This window comes from Dermacentor silvarum, chromosome 5, assembly GCF_013339745.2.
Source record: "Dermacentor silvarum isolate Dsil-2018 chromosome 5, BIME_Dsil_1.4, whole genome shotgun sequence".
NCBI classification, from domain to species: Eukaryota; Metazoa; Arthropoda; class Arachnida; order Ixodida; family Ixodidae; genus Dermacentor; species Dermacentor silvarum.
This window is the reverse complement of record NC_051158.1, coordinates 141,518,355-141,533,933: the sequence shown is the minus strand read 5'-3', so window position 1 is coordinate 141,533,933 and position 15,579 is coordinate 141,518,355.

Here is a 15,579-nt window from a genome sequence, read left to right as displayed (position 1 = left end):
TGGTTGTGCATTTCGGATTGGTCCGAAGCTGCACGAATTCCCATTTGCTCGGGGAGCGTTCAAGACCGCAGCGGCGTACCTATTCGTCCACAATAAACGCCGCTTGCTGCATGTTGCTCTCAATGTCTCCTACTGAACCATGTGCTGACCAAAGAGTGATGTCGTCAGCGTACAGAGCGCGCTGCACGCCGGAGAGCGCACTCAGTAGGGTAGGGCGCCTGACCATGGCCAAGTTGAAGAGGAGTGGCGAGATAACCGCTCCCTGTGGCGTCCCTCGCGTACCAAGCTGATACGGGCCATGTTCTCAGTGTTGCAGACGCATGTAAGATTGCCCATCCGTAAGGAATTGTCGGATGTATCGAAACGTGTTGTATCCACAGTCTATTTGGGACAGGTGTGTAAGGATGATCTCGTGGGTCACGTTGTCAAACGCACCCTTAAAGTCCCAGGCAAGAACTACCTTATGTAGGGTTCGACCGGCGCCAGGATCTCCCGGTGGAGTTGGAACAGAGCATATTGTGCGGACCGGTGTGGGCAGAAGTCGTACATGGTTTCTGCGAAGGTGTTCTGCGTTTCGAGGTAGGTAGACAATCGGTCGCGGACCATGGTCTCCGTTAACTTTCCCACACAAGATGTCAGGGAGATGGGCCGGAGATTGTCTATAATAATGGCTTTACCTGGTTTGGAAATAAAGTTAACGAGTGCTCTTTTCGAATCCACCGGCAGAGGCGCTCCTCACTCCCAGATGGTATTAAAATAGTCAAGCAGCTGCATGTACGCGGGATCAGGGAGGTTAGCTAATAGCTTTACCGTCACCTTATCCCTGCCTGGAGCTGTTCCTCTCTTCATTTTTGCCAGGGCCTATTTAAGGTCGTGAAGTTGGAACGGGCGATCCAGCTCCGTGTTCTCGGAGCCTGCATACGAGTAGGCCGACCCGCGGGAATCCTGGTGCGGGCAGAGGTATTTGGCGCGGAGAACTTCAGCCATTTTGGCTGTGTCTCCATCAAATGCTTTTCGGTTTCAGTGCGAGTTTGGGCTGGATAAACGAGGGCGCGGAAAAGGCGCCGCGTATTCTGGTTAGACATTTGTCGAGCAGCGGTGTTGCGTCGGCCGGTCTACCCAGTTTGAGTCGGCGAGTAGGACCGACGTTAAAGAACAGAAGTTTCTTTCCGAATAAACTTGTGTTTTTCAACATCAATTTACTCTTATGTGTACATTTATACATTCGTATTCTGGATGTTTATTTTAGCTTATACAGATTTCTAACAAAAAAAAAAAATAATGAGCGCAGAGAACTTGGCGTTGTTGAAGACGAGTTCCTAGGCGAGGTGGATATACATTGCCGCTAATAATGTAAACTTCAGAATAATAATTATTAAAATCATTATTTAACTTTTGATCAGTGCTTTGGGGGCAGTTGTCTAAACGGCAGATTTGGAGGCAGTCACACTTTCTTGGATACCTATATTTATAATCCTAAATATCCCCACTAATCCGACGTTCTCATCAAATTTCAATGCGCAATTGAGACAATATGCAGACAAAGCAGGTGCCGCTGTGCGTCAGATGGCAACGACCCGTCACTAAATTTTGCACCAGCCTACAAATACTTCGGCGTACACGTTACTAATCATCTTTCTTTGAATGATAGCATGCCGCGGCTAATCCAGACCCGAAACGCAGCCGCACACTCGTTAGCCCACCATGTTGCCACATCGGCACTCACAACTAGTAGCAGCATACGAAGAGACCCAGCGAGCCAGAACAATTTTAAAACGTCGCATTGTCGTCCTTCCAAGTGGTCACGTACTGTGTAATGAATACGTATGATGTCACAAAAAAGCATCCTTCAGGGAAACGAAGGTGAATCTATCTATCCAAAATATATTATATGAAATATTTTACGGTGCCTTGGTACTTCTATTGTTTGTAGGGTTTAGAGGTCTGGGACGCGCGATAACTGAACAGCCGAAACTATCTCGTCAGTGCACCTTTACTGGTATTTCACTAAATTCTGTACCAGCCAATAAATACTTCGGCGTACATTTAACTAACAATCTTTCTTCAAAATGCTGACTGAATAATATCTATGGACAATTTCATCCTTGATTTTACTGCAATTAGCATTTTTTGCTGACTTCAGGCGTTTTGAGAATATCTCTATCTATCTATCTATCTATCTATCTAGCCTATTGCGTCAACCCAGCAGCCCAGTTTGTTTATCTGCTTGGGCCATTATACATATGTGCTCTTGGTCGTGAATTCGTCGTGGTCGTTCTATCGCCATCATTCCAGCTGAAGGATCTTGCTCTCGTCATGCCGTTGTCGCCACGTCTTCTACCCTGACAGAAGTTCTGTAATAGTTAGGGCCACTAGACATGGGCTCGTTATGATGCCGTCGTGGTCGTTGCATCGTCGTTATTCAAGCTTCTTCATCCGACAATCGTCATACAGTTGTCATGCATTCATTACGACGGCACCACAATCGTCGTCGTTTCAGTTTCGTGATTTGACTCTCATCATCCAGTCGGCGTCACGTCTTCTGCTCTGACGCCGTCGTCAGATATGTTTAGTAGACGGGGACACTAGTCATATATTCGGGGTCGTGATGGCGCCGTGGTGCATCATACTCTTAATGCCGTTGGCACACAGTCGTCGTCTTGGCGTCGTTGTCACTAAAGTAACGTCGTACCATTATAGTTATGCCACCATCGTCATACCCCCTTCATCGTTCCGCTGACGTCAATCTTTCTTCGTCAATGTATTGAAGTCATACTATCGTCATTAAATCATGATTAAGAGGCCCTTGTGATGGTCAGAGAGCGACTATAGTGCATGCGTTGTCAGGTCATCGTCGTCACGCCATCGTAGTCAAATAGTCACCGTCATCTGATTGTATTCATGTCGCCGTCGTTACGGTGTCATCGTTATACCATCGTCATAATTCAAAAATCCACATCTCATTGTCGTCATACCCTCGTCGTTTAAACCGATTTGTCGTTCCACCAATATCATTCCTTCTGCATTGTTCCGTCATCACTGCACCAGCGTCACACAGTCATCGTCATGCCACCACGCTTAAGGTTGACCTTGCGAAGGTCAACCTTAAGCGTGGTGCGAAGGCCCCGGACCCCGTCAAGCTGCTTCAATGCAGCTTTTTGTCCTGGGCCTTGGAGAAATAAATAAAATCTTGAATCTTGAAGCCACTGTCTCATCAAAGTGGAGATGATATCGGAGCGTGCGGCACATGGGCGATATCAAATTCGCAAAAGTGGAAGAATTGACATATTGTTAAAGTTGCATCTTTCGGTAGCTGAGCGACCACCGACTTAGGACGAGACAGAAGTGACAAGAAAGAGAGAAATTGCGCTCTTACCTGTCCCTTCCCTTCCTTTCTTCGTCAGTTGTCGCTATGCTATGCAAAGAAATAGCCGAAGCAACAAAAATATAGGAATTACCACTACTCGTTAAAAAGAAACGTTACTTCAGCAATGCGATCTGTAGCTACATTGCTCGAATATTATTCGCATTACAGTCAAGAGTGGTTGTGAGTTTTGCCGTTTTTTGCAGGGATCTAACACACACTTCGCGCGAAATAAGCCCTGCTGAACCCTGTCAAACCAATTTGTAAGGCACTGGCTTCCAAGCATGAACACAATGGTTAATATCGGGTTCGGAAAAGAAGTTCGATATCTTTTTTTTAAATTTTAGCATCTTCGTGTTGCATACAAATCCTGGAGAGGATATCGCTGTAGACACTGACGAACGCTCTCATGGCCTCTTGGGCCAGAGCTCTTTTAATAACTCACGTTCTCACAACAGTTACGATATCAACTGTAAAATTGTAACGTGTTGACCCTGGAGCCTCCTTTGTGTAAGCAAAACAGCCCGCAGGTCTGCCTCGGTAGTATTGTGTATAACTTTGAGCGTATATCCAAATTCGTTGAGGAGTACTCAACATCTGAAAGAGAGCGTACTTACTTATAATTTGTAGAATGAAAAACGCTGCTTTAACCTTTGCAGCGAAGAGATTACGCAATTATGACAAGCAAATCAGGTTTCTCGAGATGCAGTGAAAAAGAGCGAAACAATGATAACTATTGAAGCTGCAAACGTTAACGCATTCCTTAGCCTGCCTGCACTGATGCTCCTGTAAAGTTACGTAAGACTAGTTTCTCGACGGCTTGGCTGTTGTCTATTCGATACTACAATCGCGCAGCAATAAGAAACAGTATAATGATACATGACCTACTTGCCAGTCTAAATTATAAGGATCGAAGAGAAGCAATGACGATGGGAACATACTTCAGTCAGGAACACAAGCATGTGAACAAGGCATTCATAAAAGGTGTGAATGTCTGGTAGGCATTCGTACGCAATGAATCTTTCTTGTCATACCTCGCTGACCCACGGGCCAGGAGCTAATGTGGAGGTTAGGCCAGGTATTCCAGGCACGATCAGTGTGCAAAAGCATCGGGTAGAAAGGCTTGTTTTTGTTGTCGTGAAATATCTGATAAACGCAAACTTAAGTACCGCTTATTAACGACTGTACGCGGTTGGCCATTCAATAGCATCGCACGAAAACATTTAACGCAACCACTAGTATAAGCTAATGCGTAGATAAAATGCTGGACTTTGAACTATTCCAGCCAAGTAAGAGGCCACTGGAATCACCAAGCGTCGTAGCGATGAAGAAACACTCAACTGCGGTCTGCACTTTAGCCATCTTGCACAGAGAGACAACACATTGACCGGCTGTCCAATGCTGCGTATCTTTTTGCTGATGAATCTCAAGACGTGCTTCGGGCAAACTCTCCGAGAGTAATCGAGAGAACACCGCCACCATCAGACCATATACACTTTTTAAATCTAAGAAAATGAAATTTGGACTCTGCTCCACAACCTCAACATGCCATAGGGTGACGACGTCGTCTTCTTCGCCCTGTCACATGCTTTTACAAAATGAGATGTTCCAAATCACACACACGTATTCAGGTTCAAGCCATCAAAGTGCCACGTTTTTTCACAAGCCCTTATTTTCGCTATTCGCATCGTCAGCTAGTCAGGAGGAAGTCCTGCTCTACATGATTTAAGCAAAAATGCAGTTGACGCAATACGTGGTCTGCGCTCCTACTGCACATTGGAGCTTTTGTGAAAACCATTTCGCGTGATAAGAAACTTTCTGTTTACTTTAGAAAATCAAATGTCGAGGTCAAGTGCGCCATAACGCCGTAGAAGCATTCCACCTGCTTAAAAGACCTCTGCTGTTCCCACCGCTACTCGCTTGCTTTGATGCAAACGCTTCAACTAAAGTAGATGTCGAAGGCGATAGGCTTGGCCTTGGCTCTGAGGTAGTCTGGAGGAAAGGCAGTGTCGAAGAGTTCGTCACCTGTGCCAGCCGGTCGCCAGGGTCAGCAAAAAGATCAGTGCTGTTCGATACAATAAAACATTTACAATTCCCAATATTTGGTTTCGGCTACCGGAAAAGGTTGGTCTTAAAAATATACAGTATGCTTTTTAAATGCGCCAGCAACCTCCATACTTTGTGTTGCCTGCCATAAAATATTCTTCAAGCCGCATCGCATGCTGAAGGCTTCACAGCAGTGATTTGAAACCAAAGCTTTACAGAAATAATAACAGACACGTACGTTACACTATTGCCTGTTCCACACCCATTTGATCCACTTCTGCTTGAAGCACATGAAAATTTTCGTGAAGCAATAGGAACAAATGACTTTGGCGAGGAACAGCAAACATGTATGGAACTAAGACGTTTCATTAAGTGCTTTTCGGCAAGACTAGTTTCATTTCCAGGGCGTTCAAGAGCAGTTTTCTTTCTGCACAGCAGTGGTCTTTATGCACAACTTATCAGCGGTAAAGCCACCGTGTTGCTCTCGCTGCACTAGCAAATATAGAGAAGAAATAATACGGGCCCCTCCCGACCTTTGCAGTAGCCCATTATGCCAAAATATTGCGGAGGACGTCGACTGCAAAAGACCCCGCGAACATGACCCGAATGATCCTTAAATCTTATAATATTCGCTTCACAAACGCTATATATTACCCGCTTAGATCAACTGGCGTATTTTTTTTCGTTGTTACAGCGTCTATGGCTAGCTTATGGCGTCCGCGCGGGAAAACTATCAACTCCGCAATGGCTCGAGTGTCGTCGTCTTCTTCCACAGCTGGCTCGTTGGCACCCGTCAGCGCAACCGTGTGAAAGCACACATGCCACTGCTCACACATAGAGCACTGCACGGGCCGATTTTTTCAGCCCGGGCCCGGCCCTGGCCCGTTTTTACGTTGGGCTGCCCGCCCGAGCCCGACCAAAAGTTTTATGGCGAGACCCGGGCCCATCCCGGGCCCGTAAATAATCTACGTTACCCACCCGGCCCGGCCCGCCACCCCTTTATCTAAGGCCCGAGCCCGGCCCGAGTCCGGCTCGAAACCAGCCCGAACCCGGCCCGGGCCCGGGTCGAAAAGCACATGCCGTGCCCGAGCCCGGCCAGAGCCCGTGAACAAACTACTCTACCCGGCTCTGCCCGGCCCACGGGCCTGGCCGGGCCCGGGCTTTCGGGTAAGCCCGAGCTCATCCAGTGCTCTACTCACACATTCGTCGTCGTCTTCTTCCGCAGCTGGCTTCGTTGCCACTCATAATCCCAGGGTAGAATTTCAATTTCGTGTTGTCGTAATCGGGAGGTGGCGTTTACGGGGGTATGAGCTGTTTATTGTCTCACGTGACGGACAGTCAATAACAGAGGCGATACGCGACTGCTGTCATCATCAGTAGTGGCTCGAGCATCGTCGTCTTATTCCACAGCTGGCTCGTTGGAGCCCCTCGGCACAACCGCGCGAACGCGCTCGTTCCACTGCTCACACGTTCGTCGTCGTCTTCCACGGCTGGCTCAATTGCCGATCATTATTCCGGCGTAGAGTTTCAGTTCTCTTCCACCGTCGTATTGGGGAGGCCGCGTTTACGCGGGTATGAGCCATTGCTTAAGGGCCATTCATTGTCATTGTCAGGGACGAATTTATTAACAGCGGTGATACGCGAATGTGTGAGCGTACCTATCGTCACGATGTCCACTGATCAGTACAATAATTGTGTTCGTACCTTCGTTCAAAATTCTGTCACCTCTGTGTCGTACGCTAAACAGCTTCACTGGTCGTCCACCTTCACGGAGTGGAATGACTCATGAATTTTTTCGTCAGTGCTTCAATTTAAGCAGATCCTTGTTATTACCAAGTAAATTACCCACTTTGCTACAACGCATCTACAGCCGGAACGCGACCTAAGCCATGGCGTTGAGCATGCTACTGCGAAATGTTGCACCTTTAGGGTTCTTCACCGGCAAATAAATGCCTGTTATGGCCAAGCTCGCACAATTCATCTTGTGCCTTGATAAACCAGCTACTACACACAAACTATATTGTTTACGCTGTATTACGTTTCTTTCCACTTTGCTTAATTCGTACATTTGAGGCTGGCTGTTCCTGCATTCCTCTTCTGTTAATCGTACCAAGAATCGACTTCTTGAAAGGAGGGCAATGCCAACCCGTGTTAATTTACATTCTTCAATAATCGCTCGGAAACAGTGGTCACTGTGATTATGTTAACGCTATAGGGAAACACTGCCTGCATTCTTTATTTATATTACAAGGATTGTTTCCAGCCCTCGACTGTCACATACGTGTGACTTAAGCGACCTTGTTGAGCAAGTACCTGAATATGCTATGATGACATCAGCGGGAATAAGTATTCCTTTAGAAAAGTGTAATTTTTTATAGTCGCAACTATGTTCACGTTTAGGTCTTGGTCACTGTTTAAATTAATGATTTTGGCAACACATACCTCTAAATTAGAGTTACTTACTTGAAGAAGCTCTCTCAGTCCACTGTTTCCATGTGCGCATGGAGCGAGTAAAATCATGCTTGTGAAAGTAAGGTAATGCACAAGCATTATAATGAACATCGTTAATATCAAAACTCAGTCTCGAACACAGTGAGTACAAAGAAGCCTCCTCTTGAAGAACAAACCTTTTTTGAGCAATTCATACTCTGAACTCCATAGGCATAACTGAAAGGGAGCAGTTAGATAATATGCTAGGCACCTACGTGCATTGCGCTGCTCGCCGGTTCGTTCTGTTCGCACATAAACCATTGTTCAAGCAAAAAAAAAGCGAAAACAAGCAAAAAAAAACCTAATTTGGCATAATTTTAGGCCACCTTGAGAACGAGCATCTTCTTTGCCTCCCTGCCATATACATCTGGCTACTTTAATACTACACTTTTACCAATAGCAAATGTAGAAAAAGCCCATTTTCACTTGTAGTCCTCGATTAAATTTAGAACACATGCGCTTGACTTCCACATCACCGGCACACGCTGCCATCGGCGGCGGTCGCCCATGGGAAGAAAGCTCAGTGTTTCATGCAGGCGCAGAGGGAAAAAAAATCATCATGCTTTATATAGATTATTTCTCCTGTGCAGCACGATATTTCTGAGCAGAAAAATACCTATTCGCAGTAGGAGCTGTCCTGTTCGCCGTAGAAGTGTATATTACGCATGTTGGAAAAGGCCAGCACAGACAATCTCATTGAAAGCACTATGCAGCATCGCAATGAAATTACGCACATAACCTGCGGACGTTTCCTGCGTCAGTGGTCATAAAGGGGGCGAAATAATTACATAGAAAATCGCCACAAAGTGCAGCGATACTTCGTTGCTATAAAACAAAGTTACGTCGGAGTCTGGTAAGCTGCCCATAAGCAGTCGTGGTCTCTTACAAGGACGAATCGGTGCGAAAACCGGGGCATCCTGCTTTCCGTTTGGTTTGGTCATTGTACTTGCGAGCTTTCCTGTGCACAACTGAACAAGTAACTCCGCGCAATATAAAAGACAGAAACAAGAAAGGGACAAACAAGGACGTTCGGTGCACGTTCGGATGGCGATAAGAAATAAGGAAAAGCTGTTGCAGTGCATGTTGTATGGTTTCATTTTTTCTCGCCCGACATTTTAGTCATTGTGTTCATGATTCTTAGGTTATATCGCTGTATTATTCCTCTGTGAGTTGCACAAGCGCCGCGTGACATCAACAACTGTTGAGAGGTGGCGCACAACCGCCCAGCAGGATACTGCTGGGGTTGTCCAAAGAATGCTTTCGTGTTTACGCAATACAAAGCTGCAAAAGTAACTTCGCTTAAACGAAGTGAACGTTTTGTACATATTTGAGAGGGCCTTAAAGTGTCTTCGTTAAAAATATAAAGCCAAAACTGACCGATATTGCAGTGGTGCACCGCAGAACGGCTGGACGACATGGCATTAGCCGGAGAGTCTTGTATTGCGGGGCCTATTGTTTTAAGCTAAATTTCTGCAGACTTGAGTGGCTTCTGTGGAGTATTCAGCATACGAGCGAGCCACTGCTGCACATTTCCTCTCAAGCTGACGGTAATGTTAATGTGTACTTATGTGCAGTTTGCATACATGTCATAAACTTTTACTATCTGATTTTCCCACTATCAGAATATTCTGCTCACATTGACAAGTTTTGCACCGCAGAGGTGGTTACGGCCTAAGATAAATTAACGTGTCGGATTGTTGCGTAGATGTGCGATCATAACGCATGCCGCCCTGGCCCTTAGGTCAGTCATGTGTACTGTAATTTAAAGCTTTCCAGGAAAATGTCATGAAAAACCCATACCTAAGCTGCAAGGCCAAAGCGACGCAAAGTCATGTTTTTCGGAAGGGACCCTGACACGTTAAACTAATGCATTCTTTTCAGTGTACTTAGCTGTCGTTAGCTGTCGTTAGCTGTCGAGGGGCTCGACACCGCATCTAGAATGCAACGCTTACGGCCTATGTTTTCGTAGGCTGCAGTCACCTGGGCCTTCGGTTCCGGTCTGCTCGGATATTTCAGGCTCGCAGATGATACAGCGCCTTCCAACGAGCCATTGTCGATGTCATCCCTGCAAACTCCGAACGCAGCCGACCATTTCAAATGGAAACCAATGTCTACCACAGCGACGGCTGCAGTCACCTGGGTTTTGAGTTCCGGCCTGCTCGCCTCTTGTCGGCTCGCAGTCGAGCCACTGCCCTTCAGCGAGCCAACTTCGATGCCATCGATACAAGATTTGGACGCCACAGACTACTTCATCTGAGAACCAAGGTGTGCTACAGTGACGGTGGGAGCACTCAGCGCGGCATATAAACGCCAGCCTGGTGCCTTCCCCTTGGGACTGGACACCGCATCTAGAATGCCATGCTTACGGCCCATGTTTTTGCCGGTCAGTTACGTCAGTCATGCAGCTAGTATAAAAAGTAGCAATTATTGCCTTCTTGCGGTGCCGTGTCCTCCATAACTTAACGATGTATTGAAGCGATTATCATTTTGCTTGTCTTGTTTAGGTTGTACTCTATTTGACGTTTGATTTATTGCTCGCTGGTGACGTTGAGTCAAACCTTGGGGTAATGTGAAAGCTTGAAGCTGACGCGTTTGCCCAAGCTCTTCAATGAATACAAAAACTAAACGTTGGGTACGCTGTTTATTAACTGAACATACTGCAGTCCTCAAAGAAATGAAACAACTTAGGCAAAATGTCGAAGCACTAGAGAAAGCCAATGCCGCGAGACTGACAGCCGGGGAGAGCAAGTGCAGATATTTTCCTGATGTGCCAGATCAGCCGAAATCCACTGAACACGAATCTTTAGTTAGCAGTGCGACGATCCAAATGGAAGCGAGAGAAGTTACTGGAAAAAGCGCGGACTTACAAACATTTTTATTGCGCACATAACCAAGGCTTAAATACCAAGCTAAGGCACAACAGAAAGTACAGATGGGTAGCACGTGTTCGGGACTCAGCTTCCAAAGTACGATATGCAAATCATGTGACTAAATATTGCACTTCTTCATTGCACAGTGATCATAGTTCTCTCCAGACATGTGAATTTCAAGTGCTTCAAAAAGTTATCTAGCTTGTTTACTTTTGTGGCGACTAATAACTTGCGTGCTATCAAATAAGGGTTTCCAACGATGGTCTCGGCCATGGATGCCGAGATGACCAGAAACGGAGCTAAGAACATCAATATTGAGCCCCTTTAATGGTTCATTGGGACCTGGCGATTTCTCCGGAATTTACTGGTGCCTCGGCTCTCCGTCTTGTGGCCATGGACGCGGAGCCTTCCAGAGGCCCTCCTGGCCAGAGCTCATCACGGCCGCTTGACCAATGTATTCGCGGCCGTAGGAAAGAGGGATGTTGTAAACAACACTTACTGCACACACAACAGAGCGGGTAATATGGTTGGTTCAGACGCATTTTTTTTCTTTTGAAATTAGTTAACCTGGCTGCATAAGCGTTACAGCTTATCTGGGGCCGATAACACAGCATGGATGCCAGTACGCCGAACAACTTTCGTGAGATCATGGGACAATGTGTGCATGTAAGATATGACGGTGACACTCTTTCTGGGAGTGGCAGTTGTGTTTAGCCCTCGCTGTGGTAATTGTACTCAGTATGGAACAGCGAAGAACTTCCTTCAGATCATGGGACAATGTGTGCATGTAAGAGACGATGGTGACACTCTTTCTGAGAGTGGCAGTTGTGCTTAGCCTTCGCTGTGGTAATTGTACTCAGTGTGGAAATCTAAATCAACATGGTCTTCTTAGAAGAAGGCTTCTATCTGTGTTCTCTGGTGTCTGGCGATTTCTCCGGAACTTACTGGTGCCTCGGCTCTCCGTCTTGTGGCCATGGACGCGGAGCCTTCCAGAGGCCCTCCTGGCCAGAGGTCATCACGGCCGTCTTTCGCGAGGAAGAGAGGAAGCATGCTCAGCGACACCGAGGACACTGAGCTATACTCTGTGTCGGGTGATGACTCATCGGATGATAGCTTCATCTCTGTCCGCAGAAAGAGGGTTGAAAGGAGGACTGTCAACGCGAATGCGTCAATGCAAGCTTGCACGGCGACTCTGAAGTCGTCCTGAACGCTGGCCTCACGCCATCATGTTCATGCCCGAGGAACCCTCAAGCAACCTCTGATTGCTGAACAGGCAAGAACTATCTGTTTTCTTGGAAGTGGTCCTGCCGAATGAAATTAAGGACATTCGGATAAATACACACAAAAATGTCCTCGCAATCGATGTTTACAACGGGAGTGCGCTCGGAAAACTGCAGCAAATCTCGGAGCTAGGACGCATCAAAGTGCGTTCCTATATCTCGATGGACCATGCATCTACAGCAGGTGTAATCTATGACATCGATGTCGCCATTCCCAACGCGGACTTGCCTGTCCTCGTCAAACGAGCAAGTGAGGGTGTTGTCATGACGCATGTGAGCCGCCTTGGAACTTCTCGCTGCGTCAAACTTATTTTCAAAGGAGATTGCATACCATCACACGTCAAAGTCGGACACTTCCGACACTCTGTTCGGCCATTCGTACAAAAGCCTCTTCAATGCCATCAGTGCTTTAGGCTTGGACATGTCAAGGGGGTCTGTCCAAACTCGCTACAGTGTCCCCGGCGTGCTGAGCATCACGCGGAGGACACTTGCCGGGCTACTCTCCTAAAGTGCAGCAACTGTAATGGTTGCCAGTTGCCTCGTCTAAGGACTGCCCTCGCATCAAGAAAGACGTCGCAGTTCTCAAGCAACTGGTTCGGAACAATTCGTCCCACAGAGAGGCTGCTGAAACGATCCGGCGTCGGCGTCACCGAATCTCCTCAAAAAAGGCAGAAAAACGAAAGGAGAGTGGCCTCTCTATTGTAGCACCCCCAGTCTCCAGTCAGGCCCCAAAGCGGCTGAACAACACAAGGAATTCAGCTGAGATGAACCTTTCTCAAGAAGAATGGCCTGCGCTTCGGAGCCAGCAACTTTCCAAAGAACCACAGACTGTCAAGCCCGATCTGGAGCCTACTCCTGCCGCTGATGATATGCCCAAAGCAGATCGTCAAGTTATCTCAATACTGCATCCCCTCATAGATGCCATTCGAGTGATCTTGTCAAACATCGGAACCACGTCTGCTCGAAGTGCACTGACAGTACTGGACGCCTTAAGCACAGTGCATGAGCCTCTGGAATAGAGACATGACCAACCATCACCCATCCTTTCGAACAGATGTCAAGGAAGCGTCAATCATTCAGTGGAACGCAAGAGGTATAAAGCCACGCCTTTCAGACTTTCTTCAATATGTATATACTGTAGCGAAGAGAGACGCTAGTGGGTCCAGCGCTTTTGCTCGCAAGGGCGCTCGTGCTTGAAAGCCGTCTCGTTTGACTGTCGACGCTGCGCTGCTCCGATCTCTAATAAACCCTTTACAATTGGTGGAGCGTGCTGCGCCCTCAAAATCTGCAACCAGGAACTTCGATCCCGCACCGTACCGTCAACCATGCCTGAAGAAGCCTCCCAGCAAGTACCTCCCCCTGCACCGGCACCGTGCTCTGGTGTGCCGCGCCACAGGGACCCTGCTATCTTCACAGGCGCGGACGACACCGATGTTGAGGATTTGCTTACGACCTACGAGCGGGTAAGCGCCCACAATAAATGGCACGAAGTAGCTAAGCTCAGCAACGTGCTAATCTACCTCGCGGGTGTGGCCAGCTTATGGTACAACACCCATGAAACAGATTTTCCGACGTGGTCAGACTTCAAGACATCTTTTGTCGAGGTTTTTGGTCGCCCTGCTGTTCGTAAGCTGCGCGCCGAACAGCGTTTGCGGGAACGAGCTCAGCAAGCAGGCGAATCCTTCACAAGTTATATCGAAGACATCCTGGACTTATGCAAGAAAGTCAACGTGACAATGTCGGAGTCTGATAAGATCAGGAATGTTATGAAAGGCATAGAAGACGATGCCTTCAACATGCTCCTTGCCAAAAATCCTCGCACTGTGGCCGAGATAACTACACTGTGCCAACGTTACGAGGAGCTACGCAGGCAGCGGTCATTGACCCGTCGCCCTACATCGCGCGACGAACACCTCGCTGGCTTGACGGCCATTTCTGATCAGTCAGCGTTGATGGCAGAAATGAAGGCTTTCGTGCGCGAGGAAATTGCACGCCAGCTCTCCTTGATGGCCTTTGCCGTCATTCTTGATAGCCACAATGCCGTCATTCATTGCGCACGGGTCGAACTAGAACTGTCGCCGCTCTCAGATTTGACGCTCGCCGACGATGCTTCTCTTCCGAATAAACTCCTCGTCAGACACGACACCACCGTTCCTCCTAACTCGTCAGTGGTTGTCTCTATGTACGGCAGCAGCCTCTCCGACGCCGTCGCACTACTTTCTCCGTCTGGCCGCTTTTCCACTCGAAAAGGTCTCCCGCTACCTTTTGCGACGGTGAACGTTACGCAGGGCTCTAGTGCTATATTTATTTGTAACCCGTTCTCGTACCCTGTGTTGCTACTCCAGGGAGAATGTCTGAGCAGTGTCGAAGCTATCGCGGACGTACAAATTACTGACGTTCCCGAAGACCCATACTGTGCCCGTTACAGTACGCTCGGCTCGATTTCTACGTCTGGCCCATTGCCTATAGATGTGTTCGATTCTTCTGTTGCCGATGACTTTACACCGGGCCCGCGATCACAGCTTCTGGGCCTCCTACAAGAATTTAGTGCTTTTTTCGACGTCGGGCAACCTTGCCTGGGCCGGACGTCAACTGTTACGCACCACATCGATACTGGCTCCCAATCGCCATTGCGGCAACGACCATATCGTGCATCGGCTACAGAACGTCGCGTGATTAATGAACAAGTGGCCGATATGCTCCGCCGTGAAGTGATCCGACCTTCCCACAGTCCATGGGCATCTCCCGTCGTCCTTGTTACGAAGAAAGATGGTTCGGTACGGTTCTGTGTGGACTATCGGCGCCTACACAAGATCACTCGTAAGGACGTTTACCCGCTTCCGCGAATCGACGACGCTATTGACAGCCTACAAGGAGCAGAATTTTTTTCATCTCTCGATCTGCGCTCAGGGTATTGACAAGTACCTATGTCAGATGACGATCGACCGAAGACATCCTTTGTCACGCCCGATGGCTTGTACGAATTTAACGTCATGCCGTTTGGACTTTGTAATGCGCCAGCAACTTTGGAGCGCATGATGGATACCGTTCTGCGCGGCTTGAAATGGCACACGTGCTTGTGCTACCTTGATGACGTCGTTGTTTTTGCTCCGGACTTCTCCACGCACCTTCAACGCCTCCGGCGTGTTTTGACGTGTTTGAGAAACGCCGGCCTACAACTGAATTTAAAGAAGTGCCGATTTGCAGCGCGGTAGCGGACGATACTGGGATACGTTGTTTCCAAGGATGGAGTTCTCCCCGATCCAGCCAAGCTTCGTGCCGTCGCCGAATTCCCTAAGCCTACGTCCATCAAAGAACTTAGAAGTTTCGTCGGTTTGTGTTCTTACTTCAGACGCTTCATTCGAAATTTCGCCGCCATCATATCACCTCTGACGAAGCTCCTTGGATGCAACGGGCCCCTTCATTCGTGGTCTTTTGAGTGCGAGGAAGCGTTCGCAAATCTCCGTCGTTTGCTGACCACTCCCCCAATTTTGCACCACTACGGCCCGACGGCCCCTACAGAAGTACA